This window comes from Pollachius pollachius (genome assembly GCF_949987615.1).
Source record: "Pollachius pollachius genome assembly, chromosome: 15".
In the NCBI taxonomy this organism is placed as follows: Eukaryota; Metazoa; Chordata; class Actinopteri; order Gadiformes; family Gadidae; genus Pollachius; species Pollachius pollachius.
The window spans coordinates 20,338,093-20,358,260 of record NC_136948.1 but is presented as its reverse complement, the minus strand read 5'-3'; positions in this window follow the sequence as shown (position 1 = coordinate 20,358,260).

Genomic DNA, 20,168 nt, shown 5'->3' with positions numbered 1-20,168 from the left:
ACAAACATTATTTATTACAACGTTAGTTTTATTTTTAATTTTGAACAACAGTGAATGGCCGTAGCTAGCTCTGGCGGGACACTCTAGCCATGCGGCCCGGTATCACGCCAAAGCGTGAAATAGATACGTTGGTCCACCTCGCAAGGCGTGTTCAGTGTCACGCTTTGCCTGACCAAAGCGTGAGGAGTACACGCTTTCTTCCGCTCATCTAAATGAATGGAGGAATAGCACCAACAGGGGGCGAGACATTCTCCCAGCATTTGGTGAAATTGTTACGTAGCCTATATTAATCTTTATTATCTGAATGGGAAATGCAATATTTTAGGACAGATACACCATTAAACGTGTTTCTAATAACATTTCTAGTGAGAAATATACTTTTTCCTTGCATAATCTTCAGTAAGTGAATGTGTATGATCTTTATTAATCTTTATTATCTGAATGGGAAGTGCAATATTTTAGGACCGATTCACCATTAAACATGTTTCTAATAACATTTCTAGCGAGAAATATACTTTTTACTTGCATATTCTTCAGTCAGTGATTGCGTCTGATCTTTAGTTTTATAGTTATTAGGAACATTTTATCGGCTCGCTTGCATGTTTCAAGAACGTCAGGTTGCTAGGGATGCTGCGTTCGCTAAACTAGCAGCTCACGTGTTTTCTGCGGTTGTGTTATCAAACCGTTACTTTGTGTAACTTTTAATGATATCATCTTGTTAGAAACACGTATATCTGAGAGCCAACCCAGTCGCCAAAAGCATACGTTGACAGTGTACGTTTTCGTGAACACTGGATTACGTCGCATTTCAACGTAAAATAGCGTGTTATACCTACAGTATCCGCGCGTAGCGCTGTGGAGGCGCCTGAAGAAAGCACAACCAACAAGGTTATAAAATACATAAATTCCTGGTTATATATGTAACCGGGTGGTACAGTCATATAGGATGTACTGGGAATGGGATTGCGGTTGGTTTGCAACGGGAAGTGTGGCCGTCTGGTCGCAGGGTGGCAGTATTGAGTCCGACTATATTATGCTGCGGCCGGTGCATCCTGGTCTTCTTCTTCCAGTTGTTAGCGTTCGGACAGTGTTGGTATTTGCTGAGAAGACGAGGTGTGTCTCCATTGTGGGCTAACGGAGTGGCCTATGGACAAATGCTGGCGGTTGCTGCGGTATAGAGCATTTGGGTGGCGATAACAGTGAGTATTTGTTGTGGATGGCCGTGTTTGCGTTCGTTGTCTGGGGATTTTCGGCGCCGGTCGCCAACATGGGCGTCCGCTTGCATTGAGATGTGGCACCGCGCGGTGGGCTTGTGAATCGCAGTGCCGTTGAACAATGTTCTTTTAGGGAAATAAGTCCGCTGGAAACGTCAGGAGGGGTTTGCCTGGGTTCAAGTTTGCTGAAATGTAAGTGTTATAAGTCAATGTGTATATTATGTGTGAAGTCAGTCATTTAATGTTTGCATTTTTGATTGGCCTGTTAATGTCTATAGTGGTGAAATGTGTATGTAACCAGTGTTATTTTGCATTTCCTGTTTAAAGTCAGGCCACTGCCGTATTTTCTGAACTATAGTCTAAGCTGTTATTTAACTATCTTTCTATTAGGCATTTTCTTTTATTTGTTTTATTCCTCTTTATTATTCGAGCTGATGTAGATTGAAGTGCAACTGTTGAGCACAGTAGAAATAATCTGTTAGATAATCTGTAAGAATATATAACTGTAAAAATAATCTGTAAGAATATATAACACTCTGACTCAAAAAATCGTTGTGTTCCAAAATAAATTAATGCTACAAGAAACCCCGAAAGTCATTGTGTCCTGTGTGGTATCCAATTCCACGGGCTACATATACAATGCATAAATTATAATTATTTGGAAATTTACCATCGCTGCCAGTACGGCAAAGGTGACGGTGATGCAGGGTTGCAAGTTTCATGGGTTGTTTTAAAAACGGAGTCGCGGGTGTAAACCTCAAAGGCGCGGGTCACGGTTTTCTTGGGTACTTTCAAAACCCACCGCAGAAACAGTTGGGGTGTAATATGTATTGTATAATCTTTATGAAAACTCAGTCAGAACTATTAAACACCAGAGGATGGGCGGGGTTGGGCAGTGGACACACACACGCGCACACACGCACACACACGCACACACAGACACACACACACACACACACACACACAATGCATTTCACTGCTACAACAACAAAAAAAATAGAAGAAAAAGTTCCTTCCATTATTATTACTTTCAAAACATTGGCCAAAATGGAATATCTTTTTATTTGGACTGCTTCTAGGACATTTTGGATGGATTTTGAACGGTATGTGGGCAGGACGGTCCTCCCCCCTGCCCCTTTTCAATAAATACTATGGCAGAATAAAGAATAAATTCATGCATTATCATTCAATTTGAACATGTTTTTTTACAGTAGAGTGGTGGAGGGATGACGTATGTTGGCCAACCGGGAAGTGAGCGTCGCCCTGGGTTTCCTTGACAACAAGCCAACGGGTTTTTCCATTGGATTTTGGATTATTGCATTAAAATTATAAAAAAAAAAATATAGAGGCCTATATAATATATATTTTAATATTTAATTGATTCAATATTAAACCAATTCTTTCGGCTTCAGAATGGCTGCGCAGTGCAGGCTCTCGCCCCCCATATCGTTCTATTTCCCACAGTTTAGACTAGTAATTAATGCGTTTCTTTTGTATTCAACGTGACCCCTTTAATTTTTTATCACTGTCTGATGGCTAGTAGGCCTAGGCTATAACGTCACTCAGAGATGTGCACGGACACATTTAACGTGGCAGGGTTATTTGAAATAATTCATTAAGTTATCATGTGTGAGAGGTCATTCCTCCTCCTGAGTGTGTAGGGTGTGTATTCTATTATTTTCAATGGGGCTGCGTCCACGTCACTTGACTGTCATGGTTGCTATGGTGGTTGCTATCCACCGACCCCTCTGCCCCTTACATGGCTCTAAAAACCACGCGCAACGGAGCTGCCGTCAATTGTGTTTTTGTCACAAACTAGGGTCCGCTGGTTTAAAAAATAGACAGATATCCGAGGTGCCTTAAAAGGCACCTTGGATGTTTTTATTCTCTGCAGTTTAGACTTCGTCTATAACCTATTTTTGAAAGCAAAACACCAAGCTCATTGATTTAACGAGGCAGGGTTATTTGACACAATTAATTGAATATGTGTGAGAGGTCACTCCTCCTCTTGAGTGTGCTTCCTATTTATGTCTAGTGTACACCCCTACTGTCAACAACCACCCCCCCCCCCCCTCCCCATATGGATGTGGAGAATTGTTGCCACGTCCCAGTGGTGGTGGTATCATATATATGAAAGAGGGCATTAAATTATACTACAATGATTATTTAGGAGGCCGAAGCCCTAAAGGAAGTGATGCAATAGGACCTGAGGTCTCTTTTATATCAAAGGGGGTCTCAAAGGACGCATACGCATCAACCTGTGGCTCCAGCCCTACAGGAAGTGACTCAGCAAGTGCTCCATCTCGTTGCACCTCACCCAGCGGCTCGCTTACAAGATTTTGGCCTGAAGTTCTTCCCAGACCTACACCCTAGCCATCCAACATGCATATCTGAGAATCAGGCCTCTCTTTAATAATGACAAAAAGTTATGAGAGAAATGCACATTAACTTTTTGTTATCTCATAAGCGGCGTGGTGCCGGCTCCTTTTGACCTTTTGACCCCAGACTCAAAAACTTGGCCAAAGGCCAGCTGTGTCTACACACCTTAAGCCACAAATGTACACCTCCATCCCACAAAAAATGGGGACTAGAAACTAACCTCTGTCTTATGTACATTTACTCCACTGTTGGAGGTCACGCCCCTTTTCCGGCCTTTTCGAGATAGCTAGAGATGCCAAAATGTTTACACACATTTTCCAGGGGGCCCGAGAACGACATATCCGAGTTCTAGCCCTTAGAGAATTTTTTTTTCCCAAAAGGACTGTTATTTGTACAAAGCCCCTCAGAAGTGTTGCCTGCAAGACCTGGTGGTTCAGAATGTGGTGGAAAAACAGTTGTTGAGATAGGAAGGTCCTACCACCCTGAAATTTGAATACCTTATTCTAGGGCCTAACTGGGACCCCAACACCGAAACTTGGCCCGGTTGGACCCCGAGGGCAGGGGGGGGGGGGGTCTGAGTTTTCGGGTTAGGGTTAGGGTTAGGATTAGGATTAGGGTTAGGGTTAGGATTAGGGTTAGGGCCGGCTTCTTCCCAGAGACCCACAATTAATTATATATGACACCACCACCACTGGGAAGTGCCAACCATTCTCCATATCCATATGGGGAGGGAGGGGGTGGTTGTTGACAGTGGGGGTACACTAGACATAAATAGGAAGCACACTCAAGAGGAGGAGTGACCTCTCACACATATTCAATTAATTGTTTCAAATAACCCTGCCTCGTTAAATCAATGAGCTTGGTGTTTAGCTTTCAAGAATAGGTTATAGGCTGTGTCACTATAAAATCTGTCCATGCGCATCTCTCAGAGTGACGTAACAAAAACAGACTCAAGTTCATTAAGCAATACACCACCATTTGGAAGTGAAGTCCATTAGTTTTGAGCAATATCAACGTTGTAAGGTCAGAATCACATTGTTGGTCAAAAAGTGATTCTCTTGCACTGAAAAGCATTTTGGACACATAAAAACTTGACAGGTGAATATTTCTGTTCCTTTCAATGCAAACGTGTTATTATGCTTACAAAAGGGTTATTTAAGCATTAACCACCATTTGGAAGTGAATTCCATTAGTTTTGAGCAATATCAACATTGTAGGGTCAGAATAACGTTGTTGGTCAAAAAGTGCTTCTCTCGCTCTGAAAAGCATTTTGCACACATAAAAACTTGACAGGTGAATATTTCTGTTCCTTTCAATGCAAACGTGTTATTATGCTTACAAAAGGGTTATTTAAGCATTAACCACCATTTGGAAGTGAATTCCATTAGTTTTGAGCAATATCAACATTGTAGGGTCAGAATCACGTTGTTGGTCAAAAAGTGCTTCTCTCGCTCTGAAAAGCATTTTGCACGCATAAAAACTAGAACAGTTGATATTTCTGTTTCTTTCAATGCAAACGTGTTATTATGCTTACAAATGGGTTATTTAAGCATAAACCACCATTTGGAAGTGAATTCCATCAGTTTTCAGCAATATCAACATTGTAAGGTCAGAATCACATTGTTGGTCAAAAAGTGCTTCTCTCGCTCTGAAAAGCATTTTGCACACATAAAAACTAGAAAAGTGAATAGTTCTGTTCCTTTCAATGCAAACGTGTTATTATGCTTACAAAAGGGTTATTTAAGCATAAACCACCATTTGGAAGTGAATTCCATCAGTTTTGAGCAATATTAACATTGTAAGGTCAGTATCGCTTTGTTGGTCTAAAAGTGCTTCTCTCGCTCTGAAAAGCATTTTGCACGCATAAAAACTAGAACAGTTGATATTTCTGTTTCTTTCAATGCAAACGTGTTATTATGCTTACAAATGGGTTATTTAAGCATAAACCACCATTTGGAAGTGAATTCCATCAGTTTTCAGCAATATCAACATTGTAAGGTCAGAATCACATTGTTGGTCAAAAAGTGCTTCTCTCGCTCTGAAAAGCATTTTGCACACATAAAAACTTGACAAGTGAATATTTCTGTTCCTTTCAATTCAAACGTGTTATTATGCTTACCAAAGGGTTATTTAAGCATAAACCACCATTTGGAAGTGAATTCCATACGTTTAGAGCAATATCAACATTGTAAGGTCAGAATCACATTGTTTGTCGAAAAGTGCTTCCCTCGCTCTGAAAAGCATTTTGCACGCATAAAAACTAGAACAGTTGATATTTCTGTTCCGTTCAATGCAAACGTGTTACTTTGCTTACAAAAGGGTTATTTAAGCAATACACGACCATTTAGAAGTGAAGTCCATTAGTTTTTAGCAATTTCAACATTGTATGGTCAGAATCACATTGTTGGTCGAAAATTGCTTCTCTCGCTCTGAAAAGCATTTTGCACGCATAAAAACTAGAAATTAGATATTTCTGTTCCTTTCAATGCAAACGTGTTATGCTTACCAAAGGGTTATTTAAGCATAAACCACCATTTGGAAGTGAATTCCATTAGTTTTGAGCAATATCAACATTGTAGTGTGAGAATCACGTTGTTGGTCAAAAAGTGCTTTTGTCGCTCTGAAAAGAATTTTGCACACGTAAAAACTAGAAAGTTGATATTGCTGTACCTTTCAATTCAAACGTGTTATTATGCTTACAAAAGGGTTATTTAAGCATAAACCACCATTTGGAAGTGAATTCCATCAGTTTTGAGCAATATCAACATTGTAAGGTCAGAATCACATTGTTGGTCGAAAAGTGATTCTCTCGCTCTGAAAAGCATTTTGCACACAACAACTAGAACAGTTGATATTTCTGTTCATTTCAATGCAAACGTGTTATTATGCTTACAAAAGGGTTATTTAAGCATAAACCACCATTTGGAAGTGAATACCACTCGTTTTGAGCAATATCAACATTGTAAGGTCAGAATCACGTTGTTGGTCAAAAAATGCTCGTCTCACTCTGAAAAGCATTTTGCACACGTAAAAACTAGAAATTTGATGTTTCTGTTCCTTTCAATTCAAACGTGTTATTATGCTTACTAAAGGGTTATTTAAGCATAAACCACCATTTGGAAGTGAATTCCATTAGTTTTGAGCAATATCAACATTGTAAGGTCAGAATCACGTTGTTGGTCAAAAAGTGCTTCTCTCGCTCTGAAAAGCATTTTGCACACATAAAAACTTGACAAGTGAATATTTCTGTTCCTTTCAATTCAAACGTGTTATTATGCTTACCAAAGGGTTATTTAAGCATAAACCACCATTTGGAAGTGAATTCCATACGTTTAGAGCAATATCAACATTGTAAGATCAGAATCACATTGTTTGTCGAAAAGTGCTTCCCTCGCTCTGAAAAGCATTTTGCACGCATAAAAACTAGAAATTTGATATTTCTGTTCCTTTCAATGCAAACGTGTTATGCTTACTAAAGGGTTATTTAAGCATAAACCACCATTTGGAAGTGAATTCCATTAGTTTTGAGCAATATCAACATTGTAGTGTCAGAATCACGTTGTTGGTCAAAAAGTGCTTTTGTCGCTCTGAAAAGAATTTTGCACACGTAAAAACTAGAAAAGTGAATAGTTCTGTTCATGTCAATGCAAACGTGTTATTATGCTTACAAAAGGGTTATTTAAGCATAAACCACCATTTGGAAGTGAATTCCATCAGTTTTGAGCAATATCAACATTCAAAGGTCAGAATCACATTGTTGGTCAAAAAGTGCTTCTCTCGCTCTGAAAAGCATTTTGCACACATAAAAACTTGACAAGTGAATATTTCTGTTCCTTTCAATTCAAACGTGTTATTATGCTTACCAAAGGGTTATTTAAGCATAAACCACCATTTGGAAGTGAATTCCATACGTTTAGAGCAATATCAACATTGTAAGGTCAGAATCACATTGTTTGTCGAAAAGTGCTTCCCTCGCTCTGAAAAGCATTTTGCACGCATAAAAACTAGAACAGTTGATATTTCTGTTCCGTTCAATGCAAACGTGTTACTTTGCTTACAAAAGGGTTATTTAAGCAATACACGACCATTTAGAAGTGAAGTCCATTAGTTTTTAGCAATTTCAACATTGTATGGTCAGAATCACATTGTTGGTCGAAAATTGCTTCTCTCGCTCTGAAAAGCATTTTGCACGCATAAAAACTAGAAATTAGATATTTCTGTTCCTTTCAATGCAAACGTGTTATGCTTACCAAAGGGTTATTTAAGCATAAACCACCATTTGGAAGTGAATTCCATTAGTTTTGAGCAATATCAACATTGTAGTGTGAGAATCACGTTGTTGGTCAAAAAGTGCTTTTGTCGCTCTGAAAAGAATTTTGCACACGTAAAAACTAGAAAGTTGATATTGCTGTACCTTTCAATTCAAACGTGTTATTATGCTTACAAAAGGGTTATTTAAGCATAAACCACCATTTGGAAGTGAATTCCATCAGTTTTGAGCAATATCAACATTGTAAGGTCAGAATCACATTGTTGGTCGAAAAGTGATTCTCTCGCTCTGAAAAGCATTTTGCACACAACAACTAGAACAGTTGATATTTCTGTTCATTTCAATGCAAACGTGTTATTATGCTTACAAAAGGGTTATTTAAGCATAAACCACCATTTGGAAGTGAATACCACTCGTTTTGAGCAATATCAACATTGTAAGGTCAGAATCACGTTGTTGGTCAAAAAATGCTCGTCTCACTCTGAAAAGCATTTTGCACACGTAAAAACTAGAAATTTGATGTTTCTGTTCCTTTCAATTCAAACGTGTTATTATGCTTACTAAAGGGTTATTTAAGCATAAACCACCATTTGGAAGTGAATTCCATTAGTTTTGAGCAATATCAACATTGTAAGGTCAGAATCACGTTGTTGGTCAAAAAGTGCTTCTCTCGCTCTGAAAAGCATTTTGCACACATAAAAACTTGACAAGTGAATATTTCTGTTCCTTTCAATTCAAACGTGTTATTATGCTTACCAAAGGGTTATTTAAGCATAAACCACCATTTGGAAGTGAATTCCATACGTTTAGAGCAATATCAACATTGTAAGATCAGAATCACATTGTTTGTCGAAAAGTGCTTCCCTCGCTCTGAAAAGCATTTTGCACGCATAAAAACTAGAAATTTGATATTTCTGTTCCTTTCAATGCAAACGTGTTATGCTTACTAAAGGGTTATTTAAGCATAAACCACCATTTGGAAGTGAATTCCATTAGTTTTGAGCAATATCAACATTGTAGTGTCAGAATCACGTTGTTGGTCAAAAAGTGCTTTTGTCGCTCTGAAAAGAATTTTGCACACGTAAAAACTAGAAAGTTGATATTGCTGTTCCTTTCAATTCAAACGTGTTATTATGCTTACAAAAGGGTTATTTAAGCATAAACCACCATTTGGAAGTGAATTCCATCAGTTTTGAGCAATATCAACATTGTAAGGTCAGAATCACATTGTTGGTCGAAAAGTGATTCTCTCGCTCTGAAAAGCATTTTGCACACAACAACTAGATCAGTTGATATTTCTGTTCATTTCAATGCAAACGTGTTATTATGCTTACAAAAGGGTTATTTAAGCATAAACCACCATTTGGAAGTGAATACCACTCGTTTTGAGCAATATCAACATTGTAAGGTCAGAATCACGTTGTTGGTCAAAAAATGCTTCTCTCATTCTGAAAAGCATTTTGCACACGTAAAAACTAGAAATTTGATGTTTCTGTTCCTTTCAATTCAAACGTGTTATTATGCTTACTAAAGGGTTATTTAAGCATAAACCACCATTTGGAAGTGAATTCCATTAGTTTTGAGCAATATCAACATTGTAAGGTCAGAATCACATTGTTGGTCAAAAAGTGCTTCTCTCGCTCTGAAAAGCATTTTGCACACATAAAAACTACAAAGTTGATATTTCTGTTCCTTTCAATGCAAACGTGTTATTATGCTTACAAAAGGGTTATTTATGCATAAACCACCATTTGGAAGTTAATTCCATTAGTTTTGAGCATTATCAACATTGTAGGGTCAGAATCACGTTGTTGGTCAAAAAGTGCTTCTCTCGCTCTGAAAAGCATTTTGCACACATAAAAACTAGAAAAGTGAATATTTCTGTTCCTTTCAATTCAAACGTGTTATTATGCTTACAAAAGGGTTATTTAAGCATAAACCACCATTTGGGAGTGAATTCCATTAGTTTTGAGCAATATCAACATTTTAAGGTTAGAATCGCATTGTTGGTCAAAAAGTGCTTCTCTCGCTCTGAAAAGCATTTTGCACGCATAAAAACTTGACAAGTGAATATTTCTGTTTCTTTCAATTCAAACGTGTTATTATGCTTACAAAAGGGTTATTTAAGCATAAACCACCATTTGGGAGTGAATTCCATTAGTTTTGAGCAATATCAACATTCAAAGGTCAGAATCACATTGTTGGTCAAAAAGTGCTTCTCTCGCTCTGAAAAGCATTTTGCACACATAAAAACTAGAAAAGTGAATAGTTCTGTTCATGTCAATGCAAACGTGTTATTATGCTTACAAAAGGGTTATTTAAGCATAAACCACCATTTGGGAGTGAATTCCATTAGTTTTGAGCAATATCAACATTCAAAGGTCAGAATCACATTGTTGGTCTAAAAGTGCTTCTCTCGCTCTGAAAAGCATTTTGCACGCATAAAAACTTGACAAGTGAATATTTCTGTTTCTTTCAGTTCAAACGTGTTATTATGCTTACAAAAGGGTTATTTAAGCATAAACCACCATTTGGGAGTGAATTCCATTAGTTTTGAGCAATATCAACATTCAAAGGTCAGAATCACATTGTTGGTCAAAAAGTGCTTCTCTCGCTCTGAAAAGCATTTTGCACACTTAAAAACTAGAAAAGTGAATATTTCTGTTACTTTCAATGGAAACGTGTTATTATGCTTACAAAAGGGTTATTTAAGCATAAACCACCATTTGGGAGTGAATTCCATTAGTTTTGAGCAATATCAACATTGTAAGGTTAGAATCGCATTGTTGGTCAAAAAGTGCTTCTCTCGCTCTGAAAAGCATTTTGCACGCATAAAAACTTGACAAGTGAATATTTCTGTTTCTTTCAATTCAAACGTGTTATTATGCTTACAAAAGGGTTATTTAAGCATAAACCACCATTTGGGAGTGAATTCCATTAGTTTTGAGCAATATCAACATTCAAAGGTCAGAATCACATTGTTGGTCTAAAAGTGCTTCTCTCGCTCTGAAAAGCATTTTGCACACATAAAAACTAGAAAAGTCAATATTTCTGTTACTTTCAATGGAAACGTGTTATTATGCTTACAAAAGGGTTATTTAAGCATAAACCACCATTTGGGAGTGAATTCCATTAGTTTTGAGCAATATCAACATTCAAAGGTCAGAATCACATTGTTGGTCAAAAAGTGCTTCTCTCGCTCTGAAAAGCATTTTGCACACATAAAAACTAGAAAAGTGAATAGTTCTGTTCATGTCAATGCAAACGTGTTATTATGCTTACAAAAGGGTTATTTAAGCATAAACCACCATTTGGGAGTGAATTCCATTAGTTTTGAGCAATATCAACATTCAAAGGTCAGAATCACATTGTTGGTCTAAAAGTGCTTCTCTCGCTCTGAAAAGCATTTTGCACGCATAAAAACTTGACAAGTGAATATTTCTGTTTCTTTCAATTCAAACGTGTTTTGATGGTTACAAATGGGTTATTTAAGCATAAACCACCATTTGGGAGTGAATTCCATTAGTTTTGAGCAATATCAACATTGTAAGGTTAGAATCGCATTGTTGGTCAAAAAGTGCTTCTCTCGCTCTGAAAAGCATTTTGCACGCATAAAAACTTGACAAGTGAATATTTCTGTTTCTTTCAATTCAAACGTGTTATTATGCTTACAAAAGGGTTATTTAAGCATAAACCACCATTTGGGAGTGAATTCCATTAGTTTTGAGCAATATCAACATTCAAAGGTCAGAATCACATTGTTGGTCTAAAAGTGCTTCTCTCGCTCTGAAAAGCATTTTGCACGCATAAAAACTTGACAAGTGAATATTTCTGTTTCTTTCAATTCAAACGTGTTTTGATGGTTACAAATGGGTTATTTAAGCATAAACCACCATTTGGGAGTGAATTCCATTAGTTTTGAGCAATATCAACATTGTAAGGTTAGAATCGCATTGTTGGTCAAAAAGTGCTTCTCTCGCTCTGAAAAGCATTTTGCACGCATAAAAACTTGACAAGTGAATATTTCTGTTTCTTTCAATGGAAACGTGTTATTATGCTTACAAAAGGGTTATTTAAGCATAAACCACCATTTGGGAGTGAATTCCATTAGTTTTGAGCAATATCAACATTCAAAGGTCAGAATCACATTGTTGGTCAAAAAGTGCTTCTCTCGCTCTGAAAAGCATTTTGCACACATAAAAACTAGAAAAGTGAATAGTTCTGTTCATGTCAATGCAAACGTGTTATTATGCTTACAAAAGGGTTATTTAAGCATAAACCACCATTTGGGAGTGAATTCCATTAGTTTTGAGCAATATCAACATTCAAAGGTCAGAATCACATTGTTGGTCTAAAAGTGCTTCTCTCGCTCTGAAAAGCATTTTGCACACATAAAAACTAGAAAAGTCAATATTTCTGTTACTTTCAATGGAAACGTGTTATTATGCTTACAAAAGGGTTATTTAAGCATAAACCACCATTTGGGAGTGAATTCCATTAGTTTTGAGCAATATCAACATTCAAAGGTCAGAATCACATTGTTGGTCAAAAAGTGCTTCTCTCGCTCTGAAAAGCATTTTGCACACATAAAAACTAGAAAAGTGAATAGTTCTGTTCATGTCAATGCAAACGTGTTATTATGCTTACAAAAGGGTTATTTAAGCATAAACCACCATTTGGGAGTGAATTCCATTAGTTTTGAGCAATATCAACATTCAAAGGTCAGAATCACATTGTTGGTCTAAAAGTGCTTCTCTCGCTCTGAAAAGCATTTTGCACGCATAAAAACTTGACAAGTGAATATTTCTGTTTCTTTCAATTCAAACGTGTTTTGATGGTTACAAATGGGTTATTTAAGCATAAACCACCATTTGGGAGTGAATTCCATTAGTTTTGAGCAATATCAACATTGTAAGGTTAGAATCGCATTGTTGGTCAAAAAGTGCTTCTCTCGCTCTGAAAAGCATTTTGCACGCATAAAAACTTGACAAGTGAATATTTCTGTTTCTTTCAATTCAAACGTGTTATTATGCTTACAAAAGGGTTATTTAAGCATAAACCACCATTTGGGAGTGAATTCCATTAGTTTTGAGCAATATCAACATTCAAAGGTCAGAATCACATTGTTGGTCTAAAAGTGCTTCTCTCGCTCTGAAAAGCATTTTGCACGCATAAAAACTTGACAAGTGAATATTTCTGTTTCTTTCAATTCAAACGTGTTTTGATGGTTACAAATGGGTTATTTAAGCATAAACCACCATTTGGGAGTGAATTCCATTAGTTTTGAGCAATATCAACATTGTAAGGTTAGAATCGCATTGTTGGTCAAAAAGTGCTTCTCTCGCTCTGAAAAGCATTTTGCACGCATAAAAACTTGACAAGTGAATATTTCTGTTTCTTTCAATTCAAACGTGTTATTATGCTTACAAAAGGGTTATTTAAGCATAAACCACCATTTGGGAGTGAATTCCATTAGTTTTGAGCAATATCAACATTCAAAGGTCAGAATCACATTGTTGGTCAAAAAGTGCTTCTCTCGCTCTGAAAAGCATTTTGCACACATAAAAACTAGAAAAGTGAATATTTCTGTTCCTTTCAATGCAAACGTGTTATTATGCTTACAAAAGGGTTATTTAAGCATAAACCACCATTTGGAAGTGAATTCCATCAGTTTTGAGCAATATTAACATTGTAAGGTCAGTATCGCTTTGTTGGTCTAAAAGTGCTTCTCTCGCTCTGAAAAGCATTTTGCACGCATAAAAACTAGAACAGTTGATATTTCTGTTTCTTTCAATGCAAACGTGTTATTATGCTTACAAATGGGTTATTTAAGCATAAACCACCATTTGGAAGTGAATTCCATCAGTTTTCAGCAATATCAACATTGTAAGGTCAGAATCACATTGTTGGTCAAAAAGTGCTTCTCTCGCTCTGAAAAGCATTTTGCACACATAAAAACTTGACAAGTGAATATTTCTGTTCCTTTCAATTCAAACGTGTTATTATGCTTACCAAAGGGTTATTTAAGCATAAACCACCATTTGGAAGTGAATTCCATACGTTTAGAGCAATATCAACATTGTAAGGTCAGAATCACATTGTTTGTCGAAAAGTGCTTCCCTCGCTCTGAAAAGCATTTTGCACGCATAAAAACTAGAACAGTTGATATTTCTGTTCCGTTCAATGCAAACGTGTTACTTTGCTTACAAAAGGGTTATTTAAGCAATACACGACCATTTAGAAGTGAAGTCCATTAGTTTTTAGCAATTTCAACATTGTATGGTCAGAATCACATTGTTGGTCGAAAATTGCTTCTCTCGCTCTGAAAAGCATTTTGCACGCATAAAAACTAGAAATTAGATATTTCTGTTCCTTTCAATGCAAACGTGTTATGCTTACTAAAGGGTTATTTAAGCATAAACCACCATTTGGAAGTGAATTCCATTAGTTTTGAGCAATATCAACATTGTAGTGTGAGAATCACGTTGTTGGTCAAAAAGTGCTTTTGTCGCTCTGAAAAGAATTTTGCACACGTAAAAACTAGAAAGTTGATATTGCTGTACCTTTCAATTCAAACGTGTTATTATGCTTACAAAAGGGTTATTTAAGCATAAACCACCATTTGGAAGTGAATTCCATCAGTTTTGAGCAATATCAACATTGTAAGGTCAGAATCACATTGTTGGTCGAAAAGTGATTCTCTCGCTCTGAAAAGCATTTTGCACACAACAACTAGAACAGTTGATATTTCTGTTCATTTCAATGCAAACGTGTTATTATGCTTACAAAAGGGTTATTTAAGCATAAACCACCATTTGGAAGTGAATACCACTCGTTTTGAGCAATATCAACATTGTAAGGTCAGAATCACGTTGTTGGTCAAAAAATGCTCGTCTCACTCTGAAAAGCATTTTGCACACGTAAAAACTAGAAATTTGATGTTTCTGTTCCTTTCAATTCAAACGTGTTATTATGCTTACTAAAGGGTTATTTAAGCATAAACCACCATTTGGAAGTGAATTCCATTAGTTTTGAGCAATATCAACATTGTAAGGTCAGAATCACGTTGTTGGTCAAAAAGTGCTTCTCTCGCTCTGAAAAGCATTTTGCACACATAAAAACTTGACAAGTGAATATTTCTGTTCCTTTCAATTCAAACGTGTTATTATGCTTACCAAAGGGTTATTTAAGCATAAACCACCATTTGGAAGTGAATTCCATACGTTTAGAGCAATATCAACATTGTAAGATCAGAATCACATTGTTTGTCGAAAAGTGCTTCCCTCGCTCTGAAAAGCATTTTGCACGCATAAAAACTAGAAATTTGATATTTCTGTTCCTTTCAATGCAAACGTGTTATGCTTACTAAAGGGTTATTTAAGCATAAACCACCATTTGGAAGTGAATTCCATTAGTTTTGAGCAATATCAACATTGTAGTGTCAGAATCACGTTGTTGGTCAAAAAGTGCTTTTGTCGCTCTGAAAAGAATTTTGCACACGTAAAAACTAGAAAGTTGATATTGCTGTTCCTTTCAATTCAAACGTGTTATTATGCTTACAAAAGGGTTATTTAAGCATAAACCACCATTTGGAAGTGAATTCCATCAGTTTTGAGCAATATCAACATTGTAAGGTCAGAATCACATTGTTGGTCGAAAAGTGATTCTCTCGCTCTGAAAAGCATTTTGCACACAACAACTAGATCAGTTGATATTTCTGTTCATTTCAATGCAAACGTGTTATTATGCTTACAAAAGGGTTATTTAAGCATAAACCACCATTTGGAAGTGAATACCACTCGTTTTGAGCAATATCAACATTGTAAGGTCAGAATCACGTTGTTGGTCAAAAAATGCTTCTCTCATTCTGAAAAGCATTTTGCACACGTAAAAACTAGAAATTTGATGTTTCTGTTCCTTTCAATTCAAACGTGTTATTATGCTTACTAAAGGGTTATTTAAGCATAAACCACCATTTGGAAGTGAATTCCATTAGTTTTGAGCAATATCAACATTGTAAGGTCAGAATCACATTGTTGGTCAAAAAGTGCTTCTCTCGCTCTGAAAAGCATTTTGCACACATAAAAACTACAAAGTTGATATTTCTGTTCCTTTCAATGCAAACGTGTTATTATGCTTACAAAAGGGTTATTTATGCATAAACCACCATTTGGAAGTGAATTCCATTAGTTTTGAGCATTATCAACATTGTAGGGTCAGAATCACGTTGTTGGTCAAAAAGTGCTTCTCTCGCTCTGAAAAGCATTTTGCACACATAAAAACTAGAAAAGTGAATATTTCTGTTCCTTTCAATTCAAACGTGTTATTATGCTTACAAAAGGGTTATTTAAGCATAAACCACCATTTGGGAGTGAATTCCATTAGTTTTGAGCAATATCAACATTTTAAGGTTAGAATCGCATTGTTGGTCAAAAAGTGCTTCTCTCGCTCTGAAAAGCATTTTGCACGCATAAAAACTTGACAAGTGAATATTTCTGTTTCTTTCAATTCAAACGTGTTATTATGCTTACAAAAGGGTTATTTAAGCATAAACCACCATTTGGGAGTGAATTCCATTAGTTTTGAGCAATATCAACATTCAAAGGTCAGAATCACATTGTTGGTCAAAAAGTGCTTCTCTCGCTCTGAAAAGCATTTTGCACACATAAAAACTAGAAAAGTGAATAGTTCTGTTCATGTCAATGCAAACGTGTTATTATGCTTACAAAAGGGTTATTTAAGCATAAACCACCATTTGGGAGTGAATTCCATTAGTTTTGAGCAATATCAACATTCAAAGGTCAGAATCACATTGTTGGTCTAAAAGTGCTTCTCTCGCTCTGAAAAGCATTTTGCACGCATAAAAACTTGACAAGTGAATATTTCTGTTTCTTTCAGTTCAAACGTGTTATTATGCTTACAAAAGGGTTATTTAAGCATAAACCACCATTTGGGAGTGAATTCCATTAGTTTTGAGCAATATCAACATTCAAAGGTCAGAATCACATTGTTGGTCAAAAAGTGCTTCTCTCGCTCTGAAAAGCATTTTGCACACTTAAAAACTAGAAAAGTGAATATTTCTGTTACTTTCAATGGAAACGTGTTATTATGCTTACAAAAGGGTTATTTAAGCATAAACCACCATTTGGGAGTGAATTCCATTAGTTTTGAGCAATATCAACATTCAAAGGTCAGAATCACATTGTTGGTCAAAAAGTGCTTCTCTCGCTCTGAAAAGCATTTTGCACACATAAAAACTAGAAAAGTGAATAGTTCTGTTCATGTCAATGCAAACGTGTTATTATGCTTACAAAAGGGTTATTTAAGCATAAACCACCATTTGGGAGTGAATTCCATTAGTTTTGAGCAATATCAACATTCAAAGGTCAGAATCACATTGTTGGTCTAAAAGTGCTTCTCTCGCTCTGAAAAGCATTTTGCACACATAAAAACTAGAAAAGTCAATATTTCTGTTACTTTCAATGGAAACGTGTTATTATGCTTACAAAAGGGTTATTTAAGCATAAACCACCATTTGGGAGTGAATTCCATTAGTTTTGAGCAATATCAACATTCAAAGGTCAGAATCACATTGTTGGTCAAAAAGTGCTTCTCTCGCTCTGAAAAGCATTTTGCACACATAAAAACTAGAAAAGTGAATAGTTCTGTTCATGTCAATGCAAACGTGTTATTATGCTTACAAAAGGGTTATTTAAGCATAAACCACCATTTGGGAGTGAATTCCATTAGTTTTGAGCAATATCAACATTCAAAGGTCAGAATCACATTGTTGGTCTAAAAGTGCTTCTCTCGCTCTGAAAAGCATTTTGCACGCATAAAAACTTGACAAGTGAATATTTCTGTTTCTTTCAATTCAAACGTGTTTTGATGGTTACAAATGGGTTATTTAAGCATAAACCACCATTTGGGAGTGAATTCCATTAGTTTTGAGCAATATCAACATTGTAAGGTTAGAATCGCATTGTTGGTCAAAAAGTGCTTCTCTCGCCCCGAAAAGCATTTTGCACGCATAAAAACTTGACAAGTGAATATTTCTGTTTCTTTCAATTCAAACGTGTTATTATGCTTACAAAAGGGTTATTTAAGCATAAACCACCATTTGGGAGTGAATTCCATTAGTTTTGAGCAATATCAACATTCAAAGGTCAGAATCACATTGTTGGTCTAAAAGTGCTTCTCTCGCTCTGAAAAGCATTTTGCACGCATAAAAACTTGACAAGTGAATATTTCTGTTTCTTTCAATTCAAACGTGTTTTGATGGTTACAAATGGGTTATTTAAGCATAAACCACCATTTGGGAGTGAATTCCATTAGTTTTGAGCAATATCAACATTGTAAGGTTAGAATCGCATTGTTGGTCAAAAAGTGCTTCTCTCGCTCTGAAAAGCATTTTGCACGCATAAAAACTTGACAAGTGAATATTTCTGTTTCTTTCAATTCAAACGTGTTATTATGCTTACAAAAGGGTTATTTAAGCATAAACCACCATTTGGGAGTGAATTCCATTAGTTTTGAGCAATATCAACATTCAAAGGTCAGAATCACATTGTTGGTCAAAAAGTGCTTCTCTCGCTCTGAAAAGCATTTTGCACACATAAAAACTAGAAAAGTGAATATTTCTGTTCCTTTCCATGCAAACGTGTTATTATGCTTACAAAAGGGTTATTTAAGCATAAACCACCATTTGGAAGTGAATTCCATCAGTTTTGAGCAATATTAACATTGTAAGGTCAGTATCGCTTTGTTGGTCTAAAAGTGCTTCTCTCGCTCTCATTTTGCACGCATAAAAACTAGAACAGTTGATATTTCTGTTTCTTTCAATGCAAACGTGTTATTATGCTTACAAATGGGTTATTTAAGCATAAACCACCATTTGGAAGTGAATTCCATCAGTTTTCAGCAATATCAACATTGTAAGGTCAGAATCACATTGTTGGTCAAAAAGTGCTTCTCTCGCTCTGAAAAGCATTTTGCACACATAAAAACTTGACAAGTGAATATTTCTGTTCCTTTCAATTCAAACGTGTTATTATGCTTACCAAAGGGTTATTTAAGCATAAACCACCATTTGGAAGTGAATTCCATACGTTTAGAGCAATATCAACATTGTAAGGTCAGAATCACATTGTTTGTCGAAAAGTGCTTCCCTCGCTCTGAAAAGCATTTTGCACGCATAAAAACTAGAACAGTTGATATTTCTGTTCCGTTCAATGCAAACGTGTTACTTTGCTTACAAAAGGGTTATTTAAGCAATACACGACCATTTAGAAGTGAAGTCCATTAGTTTTTAGCAATTTCAACATTGTATGGTCAGAATCACATTGTTGGTCGAAAATTGCTTCTCTCGCTCTGAAAAGCATTTTGCACGCATAAAAACTAGAAATTAGATATTTCTGTTCCTTTCAATGCAAACGTGTTATGCTTACTAAAGGGTTATTTAAGCATAAACCACCATTTGGAAGTGAATTCCATTAGTTTTGAGCAATATCAACATTGTAGTGTGAGAATCACGTTGTTGGTCAAAAAGTGCTTTTGTCGCTCTGAAAAGAATTTTGCACACGTAAAAACTAGAAAGTTGATATTGCTGTACCTTTCAATTCAAACGTGTTATTATGCTTACAAAAGGGTTATTTAAGCATAAACCACCATTTGGAAGTGAATTCCATCAGTTTTGAGCAATATCAACATTGTAAGGTCAGAATCACATTGTTGGTCGAAAAGTGATTCTCTCGCTCTGAAAAGCATTTTGCACACAACAACTAGAACAGTTGATATTTCTGTTCATTTCAATGCAAACGTGTTATTATGCTTACAAAAGGGTTATTTAAGCATAAACCACCATTTGGAAGTGAATACCACTCGTTTTGAGCAATATCAACATTGTAAGGTCAGAATCACGTTGTTGGTCAAAAAATGCTCGTCTCACTCTGAAAAGCATTTTGCACACGTAAAAACTAGAAATTTGATGTTTCTGTTCCTTTCAATTCAAACGTGTTATTATGCTTACTAAAGGGTTATTTAAGCATAAACCACCATTTGGAAGTGAATTCCATTAGTTTTGAGCAATATCAACATTGTAAGGTCAGAATCACATTGTTGGTCAAAAAGTGCTTCTCTCGCTCTGAAAAGCATTTTGCACACATAAAAACTAGAAAAGTGAATAGTTCTGTTCATGTCAATGCAAACGTGTTATTATGCTTACAAAAGGGTTATTTAAGCATAAACCACCATTTGGGAGTGAATTCCATTAGTTTTGAGCAATATCAACATTCAAAGGTCAGAAT